We start from the raw sequence: 17,371 nt of genomic DNA on the forward strand, positions 1-17,371 counted from the left end.
TGTGGCACTCAGCAAACATGAAGGCCTGAGTTTATTAACAAGGTTTCTGGTACTCTTCAGAGCTCTTTAGTATACAGAAGGAACTATTTGCAGCTGGGAGCTGTGGAACATGCTGCAATCCCGGGACTCAGGAGGCTGAGGCAGGAAGTTGGCAAGTTTGAGGCCAGTCTCAAAAAAAAAAAAAAAAAAGAAAATTATTTATTTCCTGTCTTTTATGCTTTTGGTGTTGATTTGTTCTTTTTCTAGGGCTTTGAGACCTAATGTTAGATCATTTATTCATTGACTTTCTATTCTTTTAATGAAGGAGCTCAATGCAATGAACTTTCCTCTTAGCACTGCTTTCATAGTGTCCCAGAGATTTTGATATGTTGTATCACTATTCTTATTTACCTCTAAGTACTTTTGTAATCTCATGTCTGATTTCTTCTGCTATCCATTCATCATTCAATATCATGTTCTTTAGTCTCCAGGTGTTAAAGTAGCTTCTATTTTTTATGTTATCACTGATTTCTAATTTCATTCCATTATGGTTTGATAGAATGCAGGGTAGTATTTCTATTTTTTGTATCTGCTAAGAGTTACTTTGTAGCATAAGGTATGGTCTATTTTAGAGAAGGATCCATGTACTGCTGAGAAGAAAGTGTATTCACCCATTTATGGATGAAATATTCTATATATATGTGTGTGTGTGTTAAGTCTAAATTAATGATTGTATTGTTTAGTTCTATAGTTTGTTTAGTTTTTGTTTGGAAGATCTATCCAGTAGTGAGAGAGGTGTGTAAAGTCACCCAGTATTATTGTGTTGTGGTCTATTTGATTCTTAAAATTGAGACAGGTTTGTTTGATTACATAATGCTCCTTTGTTTGGGGTATAAATATTTATGATTGTTATTCCTTGTTGCTGTATAATTCCCTTAAGCAGTCTGAAGTGTCCTTCTTTGTCCCTTCTGATTAACTTTGGCTTGAAGTCCACTTTATCTGATATGAGGATGGAAGCCATCCCCTGCTTGGGCCAGGTATAGTGGCTCATGCCTGTAATCTCAGCAGCTCTGTACACTAAGACAGGAGGATTGTGAGTTCAAAGCCAGCCTCAGCAATAGCAAGGTGCTAAGCAACTCAGTGGGACCCTGTCCCTAAATAAAATACAAAATAGGGCTGGGAGTGGCTCAGTGGTTGAGTGCCCCCTGAGTTCAATCCCCCATACTAAAAGAAAAGTGCCCCTGCTTGTTTACACAATCTGAGGATATCTCTGCCTATGAGGCAAGTCTCCTGGAATCAGCATATTGTTGGTCTTGTTTTTAATCCAATCTGCCAGTCTATGTCATTTAATTGATGAGCTTAGGCCATTAACATTCAAGGTATTGAGGTATTGAGATGTGATTTGTATTCCCGGTCATTTTGGTTTATAATTTGAGTTAGTTTCTCCTTTGATTGAATAATCTTTTAGTATAGTTCCTCTCTTTGCTCTTTTTCATTTTATCTTCATGGAATATTTTGTTGAGAATGTTTTGTAGTGCAGGCTTTCTAGTTCTTTTAACTTTTATTGGTCATGGAATGTTTTTTGTTTCATCTTCAAATCTGAAGCTTAATTTAGCTTAATATTAATTTTTAATATTATTCTCTGTTAGCATCCATTTTCTTCCAGAGGTTGGATATATTAGCCCAAGACGTCCGAGCTTTGAGCATCTGGATGAGTGAGATCTGTGTTAATTTCCCTGTAAATGTTACCTGTCATTTTTCCCTAGCAGACTTTAAAATTCTATCCTTATTCTATATATTAGGCATTTTCATTTCAATGTGCTTGGTGTGGGTCTGTTGTAATTTTGCACATTTAGGGTCTTGTAAGCCTCTTATATTTGATTCCCCATGTCATTCTTTAGGTTTTGTAAATTTCCTTATATTAATTCATTGAAAAGATTGTGCATTCTTTTGGTTTGTATCTCTGTCCCTTCATCTATCCCAACAAATCTTAAATTTGGTCTTTTCATGTTGTCCCATACTTCTTGGAAGTTCTGTCCATGGTTTCTTAACATCTTCTCTGTATGGTCAACTTTATTTTTTTTAAATATTTATTTTTGGGTTGTAGGTGGACACAATATCTTTATTTTTTATTTTTATGTGGTGATGAGGATTGAACCCAGTGCCTCACACATGGTAGGCGAGTGCTCTAAGCCAGCCCCTCAACTTTATTTTTACGATTATATATGTTGTCTTCATTGCCTGAGATTCTGTCTTCCAAGTGGTCTAGTCTGTTGGTGATACATAGCATTGAATTTTTAATTTGGTTTATTCATTCCTTCATTTCAAGAATTCCTGGGCTGGGGATGTGGCTCAAGGGGTAGCGCGCTCGCCTGGCATGCGTGCGGCCCGGGTTTGATCCTCAGCACCACATACAAAGATGTTGTGTCCGCCGAGAACTAAAAAATAAATATTAAAATTCTCTCTCTCTCTCTCCCTCTCTCTCTCTCACTGTCTCTTTAAAAAAAAATAAGAATTCCTGATTGATTTCTTTTCAGACTCTTTATTGAAGTTTTTTTTTTTTCTTGTACTGGGCATTGAACCCAAGGGCACTTGACCACTGAACCACATCCTCAGTCCTTTTTTGTATTTTATTTAGAGACAGGGTCTGAGTTTCTAAGTTCCTCACCAAGTGGATGAAGCCAGTGTTGAACTCGCAATCCTCCTGCTCAGCCTCCTGAGTCACTGGAATTACAGGTGTGAGCCGCTGCACCCGCCTTACTGAAGTGATCTTTACTTCCTGAATTTTATCTCTGATTTCACTCCTTATATCATCCTTTACCTCACAGATCAGTTTAACTATGTACATTCTCTTTCTTTTAATATTTATTTTTAGTTATAGTTGGACACCTTCATTTCACTTATTTATTTTTATGTAGTGCTGAGGATTGAATCCAGGGTCTCGTGTATGCGAGGCGAGCACTCTTCCGCTGAGTCACAACCCCAGCCCTAACTATGAACATCCCAAACTCCTTCTCTGACATTTATTCCACTGTGGAGTCACTGGATTGTATTGGAACATTTTGGTTTTTCTGAGGTAATTTGCTCCCTTGTTTTTCATGCTGTTGTGTGTCTACCCATCTAGTAGTGTGGATCTGAAGTACTACAGTTTTTACCCTGTAGACTTAGATTGTCCCTGAAAGTTTCCAGTACCTTGCCTTTAAGGGAAAATAATAAAACAACCAATGCAAAAATATACAGCCTTAAACCAAATAGCCTCTACTACAACATCTACAGTTATGTCACAAAAAACAGAAATGATGTGCTCAGTTATTGCCTATAATAAAAGTGTGCAAAAGGGTTTACAATTTCAGATAGTGAACAAAGAGAGAACAGGAATGGTATAGGATGTGATGTTTATGAGGAAGGAGGAGAGAAGATAGAAATAAAAATTATAGGAAGAGTGAAAGAGGACTAATCAAGATAGATGGTTAGCAGAGAAAAGAGAGAAAGAGAAAATATAATAAATTTTATATATAATAAATATTTAATTAAAAATTGAACGAGAAAGGTATAAATGGAAGAACACAAACAAAACTGAAATATACTATTCAGACATCCCAGTCTTCAATAAACTGATGCATGAAAAAACAGTTAGGGGCTGGGGATGTGGCTCAAGCCGTAGCGCGCTCGCCTGGCATGCGTGCGGCCCGGGTTCGATCCTCAGCACCACATACAAAGATGTTGTGTCCGCCGAAAACTAAAAAATAAATATTAAAAAAAAATATTAAAAAAAAAAAAAGAAAATGTGACCCTCCGATGCATAATAAAGCTTCCCTGATCTGTTCAATTCTGCCTCCCCACTCCTTCTTTAAAAAAAAAAAAAAAACAACAAAAAAAAAACAGTTAGTTTCAAAAATGGTAGAAATGTGAAAAAAAAAAAAAAAAAAAGGAAAGGAAAAGCAACCGGATTCCAATGAAAAATTGAACAATTGTTTTCATTAGAGTTCAAAAGTTTTTCAGTTTCCCTTCTCAACAGTTATGTGGGGTTGTCAGCTGTTCTGTGCAGGATGGATCAAGGCTGGGCTTCAGGACAAGTGGGAGGGTGCTAAGACCTACAGGTGGCCATATAGCTGCTGGCTGAACTCAGCAGATATGGTGGCTAAGCAGCATGTGGTACAAGTTGGGGCCTAGCCACGTCTGGGGCCCAGGTATTCTGTGAGTTGCAAATCAAGGTCCTGTGCAAAAACCTGCGGGCAGGTGCGGGGACCTGTGGGCAACAGTGAAGGTGTGCACTAGACTGGGCAGGTCTGGTGGCTATTCACTGTTCTGTGTGTGAGGCAAGTGGATCAAGGCTGGCAGAGAAGATGGAAGCAATTGGGGGTCAGGGGGTGGGGGACTGGGGACTTAGTGGGGGAGGAGGAGGGCCCTATTTGGTGCCAGACTGATGGGGGACCTGGTGGGGACCAGTAGATGCTGGACTGGTGAGGGAGGAAATTGGGGATCAGGTTGGTGCTGGCCCATGGCAGGCCCATGGAACCTGGTGGGTGCTGGACCGGCTGGCTGGAGAAGTTGAGGGTTCCAACTCCAACTTGCTGTAACCTGTCCCTTCAGTCCTCAGGAGCCTCTGGGCTCAGGAAGCTGGGGACAGCCTGCTCTCTCCTACTCTCTAACATGTGTTCCCCTGGTGAAATGCACCCAGTTTCTGACTTTCCACAGGTTTCCTAGGCTCAGACAGGCACAGACCCAGCTGCAAACTCTGGGGTCTGGGTTTCCAGTTTCCTCAGCCTCCATCACTCTGCAGTCCCAAGATAGCCTTAACTCAAATTTTGAAGCTCCCTTTATAAATCTCACGTTGCTTATCCATTTGGTATTTTAAAAAGTTTATTTAGGGCTGGGGATGTGGCTCAAGCGGTAGCGTGCTTGCCTGGCATATGCAGGGCGCTGGATTCGATCCTCAACACCACATACAAATAAAGATGTTGTATCCACCGATAACTGAAAAATAAATATTAAAAAATTCTCTCTCTCTCTTTTTTTAAAAAAAAATTATTTATTTATTTTTTGAGATGGGGTCTCACTGTGTTGCCCAGGTAGCTGGTCTGGAATTCCTGGGCTCAAGCAATCATCCCATCTCAGCTTCCTGAGTGTTGGAATTACAAGCTGTGCCACCTCACCCAGCTTATTTGGTGCCTATTAACAATCATTGTTAAAGTCTTGCGTTCTCAGGGTTCAAAACACTGGCTAAGGAAAACATTTTGCCATACCAATTGATTTGGGAAGGTTTTTCCCCAAAACAGGCTGCATGTAGACTGATATTTTGGCCATAACCGAGGAGATGCTCCTCCTGAGATCAAGTGGGCACCCTGCGGCCCATTTTATCATCTCTGCCAATATGGATTTCAGACAGGGTCATACAACAACCCCCTGAGTTCCAGGCACTAACAGATTAACAAAGTCCCTCCTCCCCACCCTGGTCTCCTTTCCAGTGGACTAGATCCACCTATCTAAGTATTGCTTGATTTTATTCTGAATTTTCTATATTTAGGAACACATCTATATGCCTCCTATATTACAGCCACATATAGATGGGATTGGATTGTGTATCCCCCACCCTACTTCAAAGCCTTAGTAGAAAAATCTGGCTGAGAGGATGTCCAGGGCAGAGCTGGGTCTGCATGGGCTGGGCCAGGATCAAGATAAGGAGGCCGTGATTAAGGAGAGCAGGCACTTGCTCACGGGGTCAGCCTAGCCAAGGGTCTGGGTGACCCATGGTTGGGCAGTGTCACCCCCAGGCACAGAAGCAGGAGTTGTGCAGGTTACACAGAAGTTAATCTCCTCTTCTGTCCTGGAGACAGAGGGAGTAACTGACATGACAAACGTCAAACTCATAGCACACATCAGAAGCCCAAGGTTAATGACAGCTCTTGTTACTAATAACAATGCCATCACCCTTTCTTCTGGTCAAGTGATTTGCTGACTGCCAAATCAGCCCTGGCCCTGGGCTGATGCTGAGCCCTGGGGACAACTGACAATATATTTACAACACTGGCTATTGGCCATTGGCCATTGGCCCGGCTTTCCAAGAAAATATGGGACAGTCACTAGTGTGAGATGACACAGAAGGGGCCCAAAGAGTCTGGCTAGTCTGAAGGAACAAATATTGGTCGACCAGGTTCTGAACCCTGGGATGAGATTAAGTCAAATGAATAAAGGAGGAAACAGGTCCACAGGCCTAGTGGCTTCTGAGTCAGAGGATGAGAGCTGGTGTCCCAGGCCTGTTGCAAGGGGTTCTGTGGGAATCCCCAACACTTAATTGTCTCTCAGGTATAAAGGCCTTCCAGGTGGTTCTCGTTCACAGATGATCAAGGTGATCAGTAGACAGTGTAGCTCCACTTGGTAAACCAGGCATACTTGGTGAGGTATATCCTGGCTCTGGCCCTCATCTCCTTCAGGTGGTTGTACAAGGAACTTTTCCTGATCCTATTTAACATTGTTATCCTCCCTAGTCCCTACATTATTTGATGATGTATCTCTGGTCCATATGATGACAAACAGTAATTGCTAAATAAATATTTGTTGAATGATGTTTGTCAAAATAAAACAACAACTAGCTGGGTGCAGCGGTACATGCCTATAATCCCATCGACTTGGAAGGCTGAGGCAGGATGATCACAAGTTCAAGGCCAGTCTCAGCAACTTAGCAAGACCCTTTCTCATAACAAAACATAAAAAAGGGCTGGAGCTTGGGCTCAGTGGTTAAGCGTCCCTGGGTTTGAGACCTAGTACCAAAAACAAAAACAAAACAAAACAACAACAACAAAAAAGTAAAACAACACCACTATTTTTTGTTTGTTTGTCTTTTGCAGTATTGGAGGTTGGTGAAGGCTAGAGGTCAGGTTAAGCTATACATGTCAAGAGTTTTACCTTGTAGTCACAGGATGTTAGGCCAAATACAGAGGTTAAAAGTAAAGGGCTATTGAAAGGAAGTAAATATACCCCAAGATAACACTGAATCTTGATTTGCACTATTCCATCTTTCCCCAGTCACCACATTTGGGTCAGTCAAGCTCAGTCTGAAGGATCTATACAGATGAGGCTTTCTTCAGAGAACTTCAGTTCACATGTTGAATAAAATGGCTGGAGCCCAGGCCTTTGGGAAAGTCATCTCATTGAGCAAATGGTAATTTGCTCAATGGGAAGGGATAATCCAAGGAGGGAAGAGGCCAGGACTTAGGTAGAGCTAAATGCTTTCTCAAAAAAGGCCTCTCCCTCTGGCCCCCACCATGAAGTCTGGAGGAAAGAGTGCCCAGGCATGATGGGCAGGTATAGAGATATGGTCATGCCTGTTGCTAAAGGAGAGAAGCAAACTGCAGGGCTGAGGATGTAGCTCAGGATCAGAGGACTTGCCCAGCATGTATGAGGCCCTGGGTTCAATCCCCACTTGGTTAAAATATCAACTGTAGCTCTGGAAGCAGTTCAGTGGTACTATGTTCAGCATGCATGTGGCCCTGGGCTCACTGTTACCAATAGGCTACTTGCTCAGTTAAGATAGAAATCACTAGTAAGCAAAATGCAGCTCCCTTGGTGTTAACAGCTCTGTGCTTTGAGGGCCAGCAGTTCTCAGCTCTTAGTGTTAGCAGCTCTCCCCATTGCTGTTTGAGTTGTCCTCCTCCTCGGGATAGCAGCCCTTCTAGAAGCTTTTCCTGCAGTTCTTCAAAGCTCTCTGGCTGCTAGTCACTCTCAGGAATGACTGAATCTTTGGTGTTATCAGATCTGGCTGCTGACAACCTGGTGGTAGCCACTTGGTGTTACCAGCTCTAACTGCAATCAGCTTAGACTGCTCTGCTCGAAAGAGACATCACAACAGGCAAAATAAAACTATCAGAAAGAGTCTTTATCAAGCTTTATGTTGCAGTATATGGAGAAACAGCACATGGGCTGAACCGATACGGTGAGCGGGAGCTGCTCGTACAGACGGAAAGGGTGGGCTTGTACAGTGCAGTGTCTCCCCAGCTAACTGCAGACTTACTGCTTAGTCGTGGGAGGAGTTTCTCAAGAACTGGAGACATCTAAAACAGTTGCAGAGAAGTCATCCTGACAGGTTATGAGACAAAGCCACCTGGAGAGCCTAGGGGAGGTCCGAAGCCAGTAAAACTGAAGCAGTCTCCCAGAGCAGTCACGGGGAATCTGTTGTAGCCTCCACTGTAGCAGAGTCTCCTGGAAGCAGGGCTATGAGGTGTTTAGAGAAACCAGAAGAAAAAAGAATATAAAAAACAGCTCTTGGGAAAGGTTATGTCCTTGTGTCTCAGGTCCCCAGCATACACACACACACACAAAAAAAAAAAAAAAATCTGAGTTTCTGGGTTATTCATTATATATATAATGAATACATATATATTCAATATATGTGTGTATATATATATATATATATATATATATATATATATTATATAATGAAATACTTATATACAAGTATATACATCTTCCTTTGCTCATTTTTTTTCACTATTAGGGATCAAACCCATGCCCTCCTTCCACCATGCGACCAGCGCACTGGTTTCATTAAAGAGGTTCTTGGCATAAAAGTTAGCTAGTGAGATCAAAATAAACACACAGACTCAATTACCTTTTTCTATGACCAGGTCCAAGACAGCTCTCCCTCTGGCTCCAACCTCGAATCACCCGTAGGGCAGCAGGGATTACTCAGGGCTAGCAGGAGAGAGAGAGCGCGAGCACGCCAGGGAGTGGCCTTTTATTGGGGAACAAGAAATTCAGGGGAGAATTCCATCCAATGACGGTTGAGGGGGGCAGCACTCCAAGGTCAGGGTCAGTGATTGGCCCCAGGGTCAGTGGTCAGTCACACCCCCACACGGACAGGCTCTCGCACCAGGAGAGGGTCGGGAAAGCTCCGACACAGTTTAGCCAGAGCGCCTCACACCCAATCCAGGAGTTGCCCAATCACGTGTGAGAATGGCTCCCCACACCCTCCTATTCATTTCTTACAGTCTCCCCCTACCCCCAGTACAGGGGATTGAACCCAGGGCACTCTACCACAGAGCTCCCTTTCTAAAATTTTTCTGTTTTGAGACAAGCTCTCACTGAATTTCCTAGGCTTGTCTTGAACTTGTGGTCTGCTTCCCAAGTAGCTGAGTTTACAGATGTGCACAACTGTGCCCAGCTCTTACACAATTTTTTTTTTTTTGCACTAGGGATTGAACCCAGAGATACTACCACTGAGTTACATCCCCAGTTCCTTTTTTTGTTGTTTTGTTTTGGGTAGCAGGGATTGACCCCAGGGGTGCTCAGCCACTGAGCCACATCCCCAGCCCTTTTTATATTATTATATTTGTTTTATATTGTATTTTAAATACTAAGTTGTTTAAGCCCTTGCTAAGTATCTGAGGTTGACCTCAACTTGTGATCCTCCTGCCTCAGCCTCTCGAGTCACTGGGATAAAAAGGCATGCACCATTGTGCCCAGCCCTTCTTATTTTTAATTTTTTGACAGGGTCTCAAAAAGTTATCCAGACTGTGTAACCAATGTGATTCTGCAATCTGTATTTGGGGTAAAAATGGGAGTTCATAACCCACTTGAATCAAATGTATGAAAGATGATATGTCAAGAGCTTTGTAATGTTTTGAACAACCAATTAAAAAAAAAAAGTTATCCAGACTGAACTTGAACTTGAAATCCTTCCTTCTAAGATTCCTAAATAGCCATGATTATAGGCATATACCACTGTGCCTCTTTTTTAAATATTTTTTTAGTTGTAGTTGGACACAATATTTTTATTTATTTATTTTTATGTGGTGCTGAGGATCGAACCCAGGGCCTCACAGTGCTAGGTGAGCTCTCTACCGCTGAGCCCCAACCCCAGCCCCTTGTGCCTAACCCTTTTTTTTTTTTTTTTGCACATCCAGCCTTTATTTATTAACACTTACATATGGAAATAGGTATTCCCTGCTGTAGCTGATTGATTACAGAGAAATCAATTGATACTGCATCTGCTGGGATCAGCTAAAAGCACAGGGTGAGCAGAACACAGAGCAGAAAATCAAGAGCCGATAAACGCTTCATCACCAGTCCTGCTTTGCAGGAAACTGTAAATTGCTCAAATTTAAGGCAGCCTGAATTGGCCCCATATGTATACCTATTCTTCTCTAGCCCTGAGAGACATTCACTAAGAATTTTACTGAGATATCAACTAAGATCATCTTCTCAAAGGAGCGACTCAATCTTAAAAAATCCTGGGGCTGCAGGCACCTATCCTTTTAAGTCAAGCAAAAGACAAGGTATCATTATACTATTGGGCAGCTACAAAACCACCAGGTCACTGATTCCCAATAGTTGCAGGAGGTACCTGACAAAGAGATTCTCTTTTAGTGACCAAAAATTCTTTCTAGGCCAAACTTTCATAGCCACAACAGTAACTCATAAAGCCTGATTTATGAGTATTTCATAGTATAGTCAGGACCTCCTGTCCCCTTGTTTACCAGACCAGAAACTGTGTCCTTATGCTCTTTGGTAGCCACAATAGAACACTTGGTAGATAAGCCATGAAGCTTAATCAATCTTTTAGTTCTTCCAGAAACACAACACCACCATTTATTCCATTAAGAACAGTCCTATACATGTAACCAAAAGCTAATTAAGTTTATCAACTATTATAACTCTATAATAATGAAATGTCATTCAAGCTGGAAACCACATAAAAGTTTGGTGCCAGCCTCTAGCAACAAGTGTCCAAGATGGAACAATAACAAGGTGTGAGAAAATTCATTCTACCAAGTAGAATTCTAAGAACAGATATCCTATTCCAAAATGTCCGGGCTTGCTGTAAATGAGCCTATAGGGAATCCTCTAATTTGGAACAAAACCACATTATCATTACCAGCTGCTCTGACCTTGTAATTGGTCATTACCTACAAACTAATAAGCCTCCAACAGAGTGCACACAGCATTTGGCAGTTAGTCCAGGGCAGTTTTGACTGCAGTGGGCAGCCAGATCCGGCCACCTCTTACCTTTTCAGACTTGACTTTCCTTAGCGGGCCACACTCATTCTCCCCTTCCTCTGGCTCTGGTTTAGTTCCCAAAGGATTGAGCGCTGCCCCAGGCTCAACAGCTATACTCCCAAGTGGCTCCACAGCTCCTGTACTTCCATCACACTGACCACCCCGTCCTCCCAAGGGAACCGGCTGGAGGACCCCAGGATCCTTTTCTGAACAAGTCCCCACTCCTTGGCTTCTCTCCTTCTTGCTCTTAGACGAGCTGTCTCCTCTCCTTTTTGGAGCCGGCTACACTGCGGGATGCCTTACCGGCCTTCTCTGAGCCCTTGGGAGCAATAGCAGCAACCAGGCCTCCTGCACTGGCACCACCTCCCGAGCGCCCCTGCACCTCTTTCTTGATAGCTGCCCCCTCACTTGGAGTGAACAGGAAGTCCCTGAGTGGGTTTGCTAGTGTCTTTTCACTCTTATTCCTTTTGGATTTTGATTTGCCTTCCTTCCCTTGAGGACCTGGCACTGGGGCCACAACTTGACGCTGTCTGGTCGTGTGGCCACAGCATTGGGAGCTGGCATCCCCACCTCCTATGAGCCAGACATTTCCAGTTTCTGCTGGTCCTTTCCCAGGTCAGTGTCCAGGTCAATGATGAGATTCCCTACTCCAATGTCCCATTCGTCCCCACTGTCCTATGTCTCAACCGGGTTTGCATCCACTCCTTTCCCTCCGGAGGCTTCACTGCTCAAGGACATCTGAGTCAACATCAGGGTTAGGATTTCAACATAGGAGGGAATCTGAGGAAAACTCAAACATTTGGACCATAGCACTGGGTGTCCTTGGACATGTCATTTGTCCTCTCTATGCCTCTCCTTAAAAGAAATGGATAGCCAGGCATGGTGGGACACACCTGTAATTCCAGCCACTCAGGAGGTTGAGGCAGGAAGATCACAAGTCCAAGTCCAGCCTAAGGCAACTTAGCAAGACCCTGTCTCTAAATAAAAAATAAAAATGCTGGGAATGTAGCTCAATGGCAAAGCACCTCTAGGTTCAATCCTCAATACCACCACCAAAAAAAAGTACATTAACTACTAGTTCCTGGCACATGGCAAGCCTTCTGTTTTTTCCTTGTGGCCTTGGCTGGTTTTGTTACCTATATGGGACAGATACTATTGATAGGTAAGGAAACCCCGACTCACCAATGAGAAACCCGGGAGCTCCATCCACAGGCCCCCGTATTCAGGGAGCATGCATCACAGTCCTAAATATTCTGTGCTGGGAGTTCTTATGTGTTAAGTTGGCTGGGCCACACTGAGATAGTGAGGGACCACCACAGTGAGACAAAAGGCTGGGACAGGGGCTGGGGATGTGGCTCTGCGGTACAGCACTTGCCTAGCTTGAGTGAGGCACTGGGTTCGATTGTGAGCACCACATATAAATAAATGAATAAACAAAGGTCCATCAACAACTTAAAAAAAAAAAAAAATATATATATATATATATATATATATATATATATAAAGGCTGAGACAATAAAATAAAACCCCAGGTGAAGTGAACTATTATCCTTTGAGGCATGGCATGTTTTTCTCTTCCTGCCTCTGTGTTCATTCAACAAACCCATCATGAAACCATTTAAAACCACAGAAGGATTAAATTGCTACCAAGAAACACTTAAGCCCTCCAGCTTCACTCACGGTCAATTTAAAAAGCGCTAAGCTGGGGGGCTGGGGATGTGGCTCAGCAGTGGAACATTTGCCAAGCAGGCCAGATGCCTAGGTTCAACACCTAGCACTCCCCCCACCCCCCTCCCCCACTAAAATCATACAGCTGGGCAATATAGTAGTCTCCCATTGGCTTTGCTGTAGGTCACAACTCTGATGTGTGGGTTGTGATGACAGGGTTGCCTAGGTTAATTTGCAGAGGGACTTGGAGGCCGATTTTGCTGAAAACATTGACTCTTGGGCCTGCAGGTGTCTGATAGGTGACGGAAATGGCATCTCTGTTTTCATAATTTGCTGCCTTAACTTGCAGGATAGAGTCTACCCTGCACGTGGACATGTCACTTGCCCTTTGGAGCTGATTTGTCTTCTCCTTCTGCCCCACCCTCTGCTCTTTCAGCAGCTGTAGCAGCCCCAGTCCTTCAGCCCCATCGCAGGATGATAGAGTCAGTCCCAAGAGTAACTCAACAGTTCCGGGGACAAGTTGCTTGTGATTACTCAGTGTTTTGAATCCCTCACAGGAAGCATCTTTTGGAACTATGCCTCTGGCCTGTGGAAAATGACCAGACATTAGCCCACCCAAGCAAATCAATAAAACCTTGCATCTCCCTTTTTTTAGAGAGCACCCTGGTCCATTGGTCAGTGCTGTCACCCTTCAGCTGAAGTGCCAATTACTCCACTTGGCTGGAGCCCAAACTCTTGCCTGTGTGTGCTCCCCAAACTTGGCTGGTCTCATTTCTATCATTTCCAAGCCAAAGATCCCATCTCCAGTATCCTTGCTCAAATACCCATCCAGATGTTTCTGTGACAGTATTTTCTAGATGAGATTAACATTCAATCTAGTAGACTTTTGGTAAAGCAAGTAAAACCTCCATAATGTGGGCTGGCCTCATTCAACCTATTTCAAGGCCAGAAGAGAAAAATGGTCTGTCTGAAGACTATCCTAAGAGTCTAACCACAACTTCAACTTCCCAGTGTCACCAGCCTATTGGCCTACCCTGCACATTTAGGACTTGCCAGGCTCCAGAATCATCCAAGCTATTTTTTTTTTCCCCAGGGCTGAGGACCGAACCCAGCGCCCTGTGCGTGCTAGGCAAGCACTCTGCCACCAAGCTAAATCCCCAACCCCCTTCTAAGCTATTTCCTTAAAGAAACTGCCACTGATCCTGTTTCTCTGAAGAAGCCTCCTAATGCTCAGCACTATCCCAGGAACCCAGGGCATGGCTCTGCATGGCTCTTATAAATGAAATAGACAAAGCCCTCTTTCCTGACTCCTGAGAGATACTTTCCCTAGCTTTATAATCCAAAACCAAATGCTCAACTTGTAAATTCTAAAATGAGATCAAGATTATCTGCTTAAAGTGCAAACAGTTTACATTTTTATTTAGGCAAGGGAAGGGGAGCTGCTTGGTGAAAGGGAGAGTTAGATCTGCCCACCCTGAGTCTCAGCAGCTAGACCAGTGTGCCTTGGGCCCTGCCTCATCACAGCCTGAAACCAGAGTGCTGTGAACAATGCTGACCTTAGCTAGCCCATTTTTTAATTTTAGTTTTTTTTTTTTTAGTCCAGGGATTGAACCCAGGGGCGCTCTACCACTGAGCTACATACCCAGCACTTAAAACAAAACAAAACAAAAACAACAACAAAAAACCTCTTGCTATGTTGCTGAGGCTGGCCTCAACCTTGCAATTCTACCTTAGCCTCCTGAGCCGCTGGGATTGCAGGAATGTGCCACTGTGCCTGGCCATCCCATCAATTCTTTTTTTTTTTTTTTTTTTTTTTTTTTTTTAGTGAGAGAGATAGAGGTAGAGAGAGAGAGAATTTTTTAATATTTATTTTTTAGTATTTGGCGGACACAACATCTTTGTTTGTATGTGGTGCTGAGGATCGAACCCGGGCCGCACGCATGCCAGGCGAGCGCGCTACCGCTTGAGCCACATCCCCAGCCCCCCATCAATTCTTAAGGGGACTCTAATAACCACAGCATCACGGCAGCTGGTCTACTGCAGCAGCCCACTGCTGCCATGGTGGCTGGGTGTAGGCAGAGGAGTAGGTGGTCTGCCCTGACCTCTGGGGAATTTTCTGGTCATGGGACAATGTGCTGAGAAGCACTAAGCCGGCCCAGCTGCTGGGTCTAAACCACCTTCAAATCTGAATGAAGTCCTAAACCCCAGTACCTCAGAATGCCACCTAATTCGAAAACTGGGTGATTGTGGATGCACTTAGTTAGGAGGAGGCCATAATAGAGCAAGGTGAACCTCACATGTGACTGGTGTTCTCATAAAGGGGGAGAATTTGAAGACAGATTTGGATGGATAACACCATATGAAGTTGAAGGCAGAAATTGGTGGATGCTTCTGCAAGCCAAAGTACACCAAAGATTGCCAGCAAACCACCAGAAGGGAGGCAGCAGCATGGTACTGGCTCTCCCTCAGCCTCAGAAGGAGCCAACCCTACAGACATTTTGGTCTTAGGCTTTCAGACTCCAGAAGTAAGACAGTAAGTTTTTATGGTTGAAATCATTCCGTTTGTGGGACTCTGTCAATCCCAAACATCAGAAGAAAAAGACAGCTGCTTGTTGGCCTCTAATGGAGCACACTTTCTTAAAGAGCTAGCATTGTAGTCACATGAAGAAACTGCTAAAAACGCAGGTGCCTGGGCCCCACCTCAGACCTGCATTAGCATCTAAGGGTTGGGACTAGGATTTGTCTTTTGGGGCCAGTATTGGGAATTGAACCCAGAGCCTCATGGATGCTAGGCAAGTACTCTACCACTAAGCTTTATCTCCAGTTCTAGAATTGGATTTTCAAAGATATTTCCAGGTTTTTCACTAGACTTTTTTTTTTGCAGGGGGATGGAAGTGCTGCTGGGCACTGAACCCAAGGTATCAAGCATACCATGCTACACTACATCCACAGCGCCAGAGACTTTTTTTTGGACTGGGAATTGGACTCAGGGGCACTTAACCACCGAGTTCCCCCATCCCCATTCCTTTTTTATTTTTTTTTAAAGAGAGAGAGAGAAATTTTTTTTTTAATATTTATTTTTTAGTTTTCGGCGGACACAACATCTTTGTATGTGGTGCTGAGGATCGAACCCGGGCCGCACGCATGCCAGGCGAGTGCGCTACCGCTTGAGCCACATCCCCAGCCCTTATTTTTTTATTTTGAGGGTCTCAGCAAGTTACTGAGGGCCTTGCTAAGTTGCTGAGGCTGGCTTTGAATTTGTTTTCCTACTGCCTCGGCCTCTTGAGTCACTGGGATTACAGGTAAGAGCCACTAAGCCTGTTTTTTTTTTTTTTTTAAACAGTTATTTGCAGAGAAAACTCAGAGGACAACAGGATTCCTACATACTTGGCATCATGCCCTATATTATGGTATTATCTTACATTATTAGTATAATAAGCTTATTAATGAACCCTTATTTCTACATCACGATTAACCAAAATGTATAGTTTATTTCAATTGCTTATTTCCTCCAACTGTCCTTTCTCTGTTCCTGGACCCCACCCAGGAGATACTTACTCAGTCGTCCAATCTCTAGGCAAATGTTAGCTGTGGCAGTTTCTTAAGACTTTCCTTGTTTTTGACCTTGTCCGGGTATTTCATAGAATGCCCTGCCACTGGAGTCTATTTGGTGTTTTCCTCATTAACCATTGAGTTAGGGACCTTTAGGAAGTGGTCACAAAGGTAAAGGGCCAATTTCATCAAATCAAATGTGCACACCAACAGCAGGACTTGTGACTGGTGATTGCTCACCTGGCTAAGGTTCCTGTTTGTCAGGTATTCAGCTGGCAGATCTTTGTGCAAGAAGACAAAAGGTAGAGGGAAGGCCTGACACTGGGAGAAGCACTGGAAACCCACCTTCATTTGTTCCCACAACAAGTTGGGCAAAATCATTATTCTCATTTCATGGATGAGGAAGCTGAACTTTTAAGGCCAGAAACCTGCTGAGCCAGAGCTGCTCAGCCCTGCTCAGAGTTGCAGGTTGTTTGAGTAGGTAAAGGGGTCATGGTGGTGGGGCCTCAGTTTCGACAGGTGACAATATAGACAAGAGATACTCCAGTGCTTGCCTCAGAATCAAAGCAGCCCAAGGGGAAATAAACATAATAGAAAAGACAACCCTGCCAAAGAGGAAGGGAAAAAAAAAAAGAAAAGAAAAGCCAGGTGTTGCAGTGCACGTCTATAATCCCAGCTACTTAGGAGCTGAGGCAGGATTAAAAATTTGAGATCAGCCTGGGCAATTCAGAAAGACCCTGCCTAAAGGACTGGGGTAGTGGCTCAAGTTGTAGAATGCTCGCCTAGCATGTGTGAAGCTCTGGGTTTGATCCTCGGCACCACATAAAAATAAAATAAAGATATTATATCCACCTAAAACTAAAAATATTTAAAAAAAAAAAAAAAGAAAGAAAAGAAAGGGCTGCGGTGGTGGCTCAGTGGCAGAGCTCTCGCCTTGCATGGGCCAGACCCTGGGGTCGATCCTCAGCACCACATAAAAATAAATAAGTGAAATAAAGGTATTCTGTCCAACTACAACCAAAATAAATAAATAAATAAATAATATATATATATATAAAAAGACCCTGCCTCAAAATAGAATAAAAAAAGGGCTGGGGGTGTAACTCAGAGGTAGTGTTTGTGAGGCTCTTGGTTCAATTCCCACTAGAGTGGGAAAAAAAAGTACATGCGGGGGGGT

The 17,371-nt window shown here is 43.5% G+C and overlaps 1 long non-coding RNA gene across 1 annotated transcript; it reads right to left on the minus strand.

Moving 5' to 3' along the window:
- Nucleotides 1-7,834: 7,834 nt before the first annotated feature.
- On the minus strand, nucleotides 7,835-12,428 carry LOC124097387 (uncharacterized). The gene is made up of 2 exons (XR_006853191.2): nucleotides 8,588-12,428; nucleotides 7,835-8,190 (listed from the first exon to the last, which is right to left on the minus strand). It is a non-coding gene; the product is annotated as an uncharacterized LOC124097387 (long non-coding RNA).
- Between the last annotated feature and the right edge of the window lie 4,943 nt (nucleotides 12,429-17,371).

This window comes from Marmota monax, unplaced genomic scaffold (genome assembly GCF_021218885.2).
Source record: "Marmota monax isolate L192 unplaced genomic scaffold, Marmota_monax_Labrador192_F-V1.1 WCK01_AAM20220418_F8-fsc00020, whole genome shotgun sequence".
In the NCBI taxonomy this organism is placed as follows: domain Eukaryota; kingdom Metazoa; phylum Chordata; class Mammalia; order Rodentia; family Sciuridae; genus Marmota; species Marmota monax.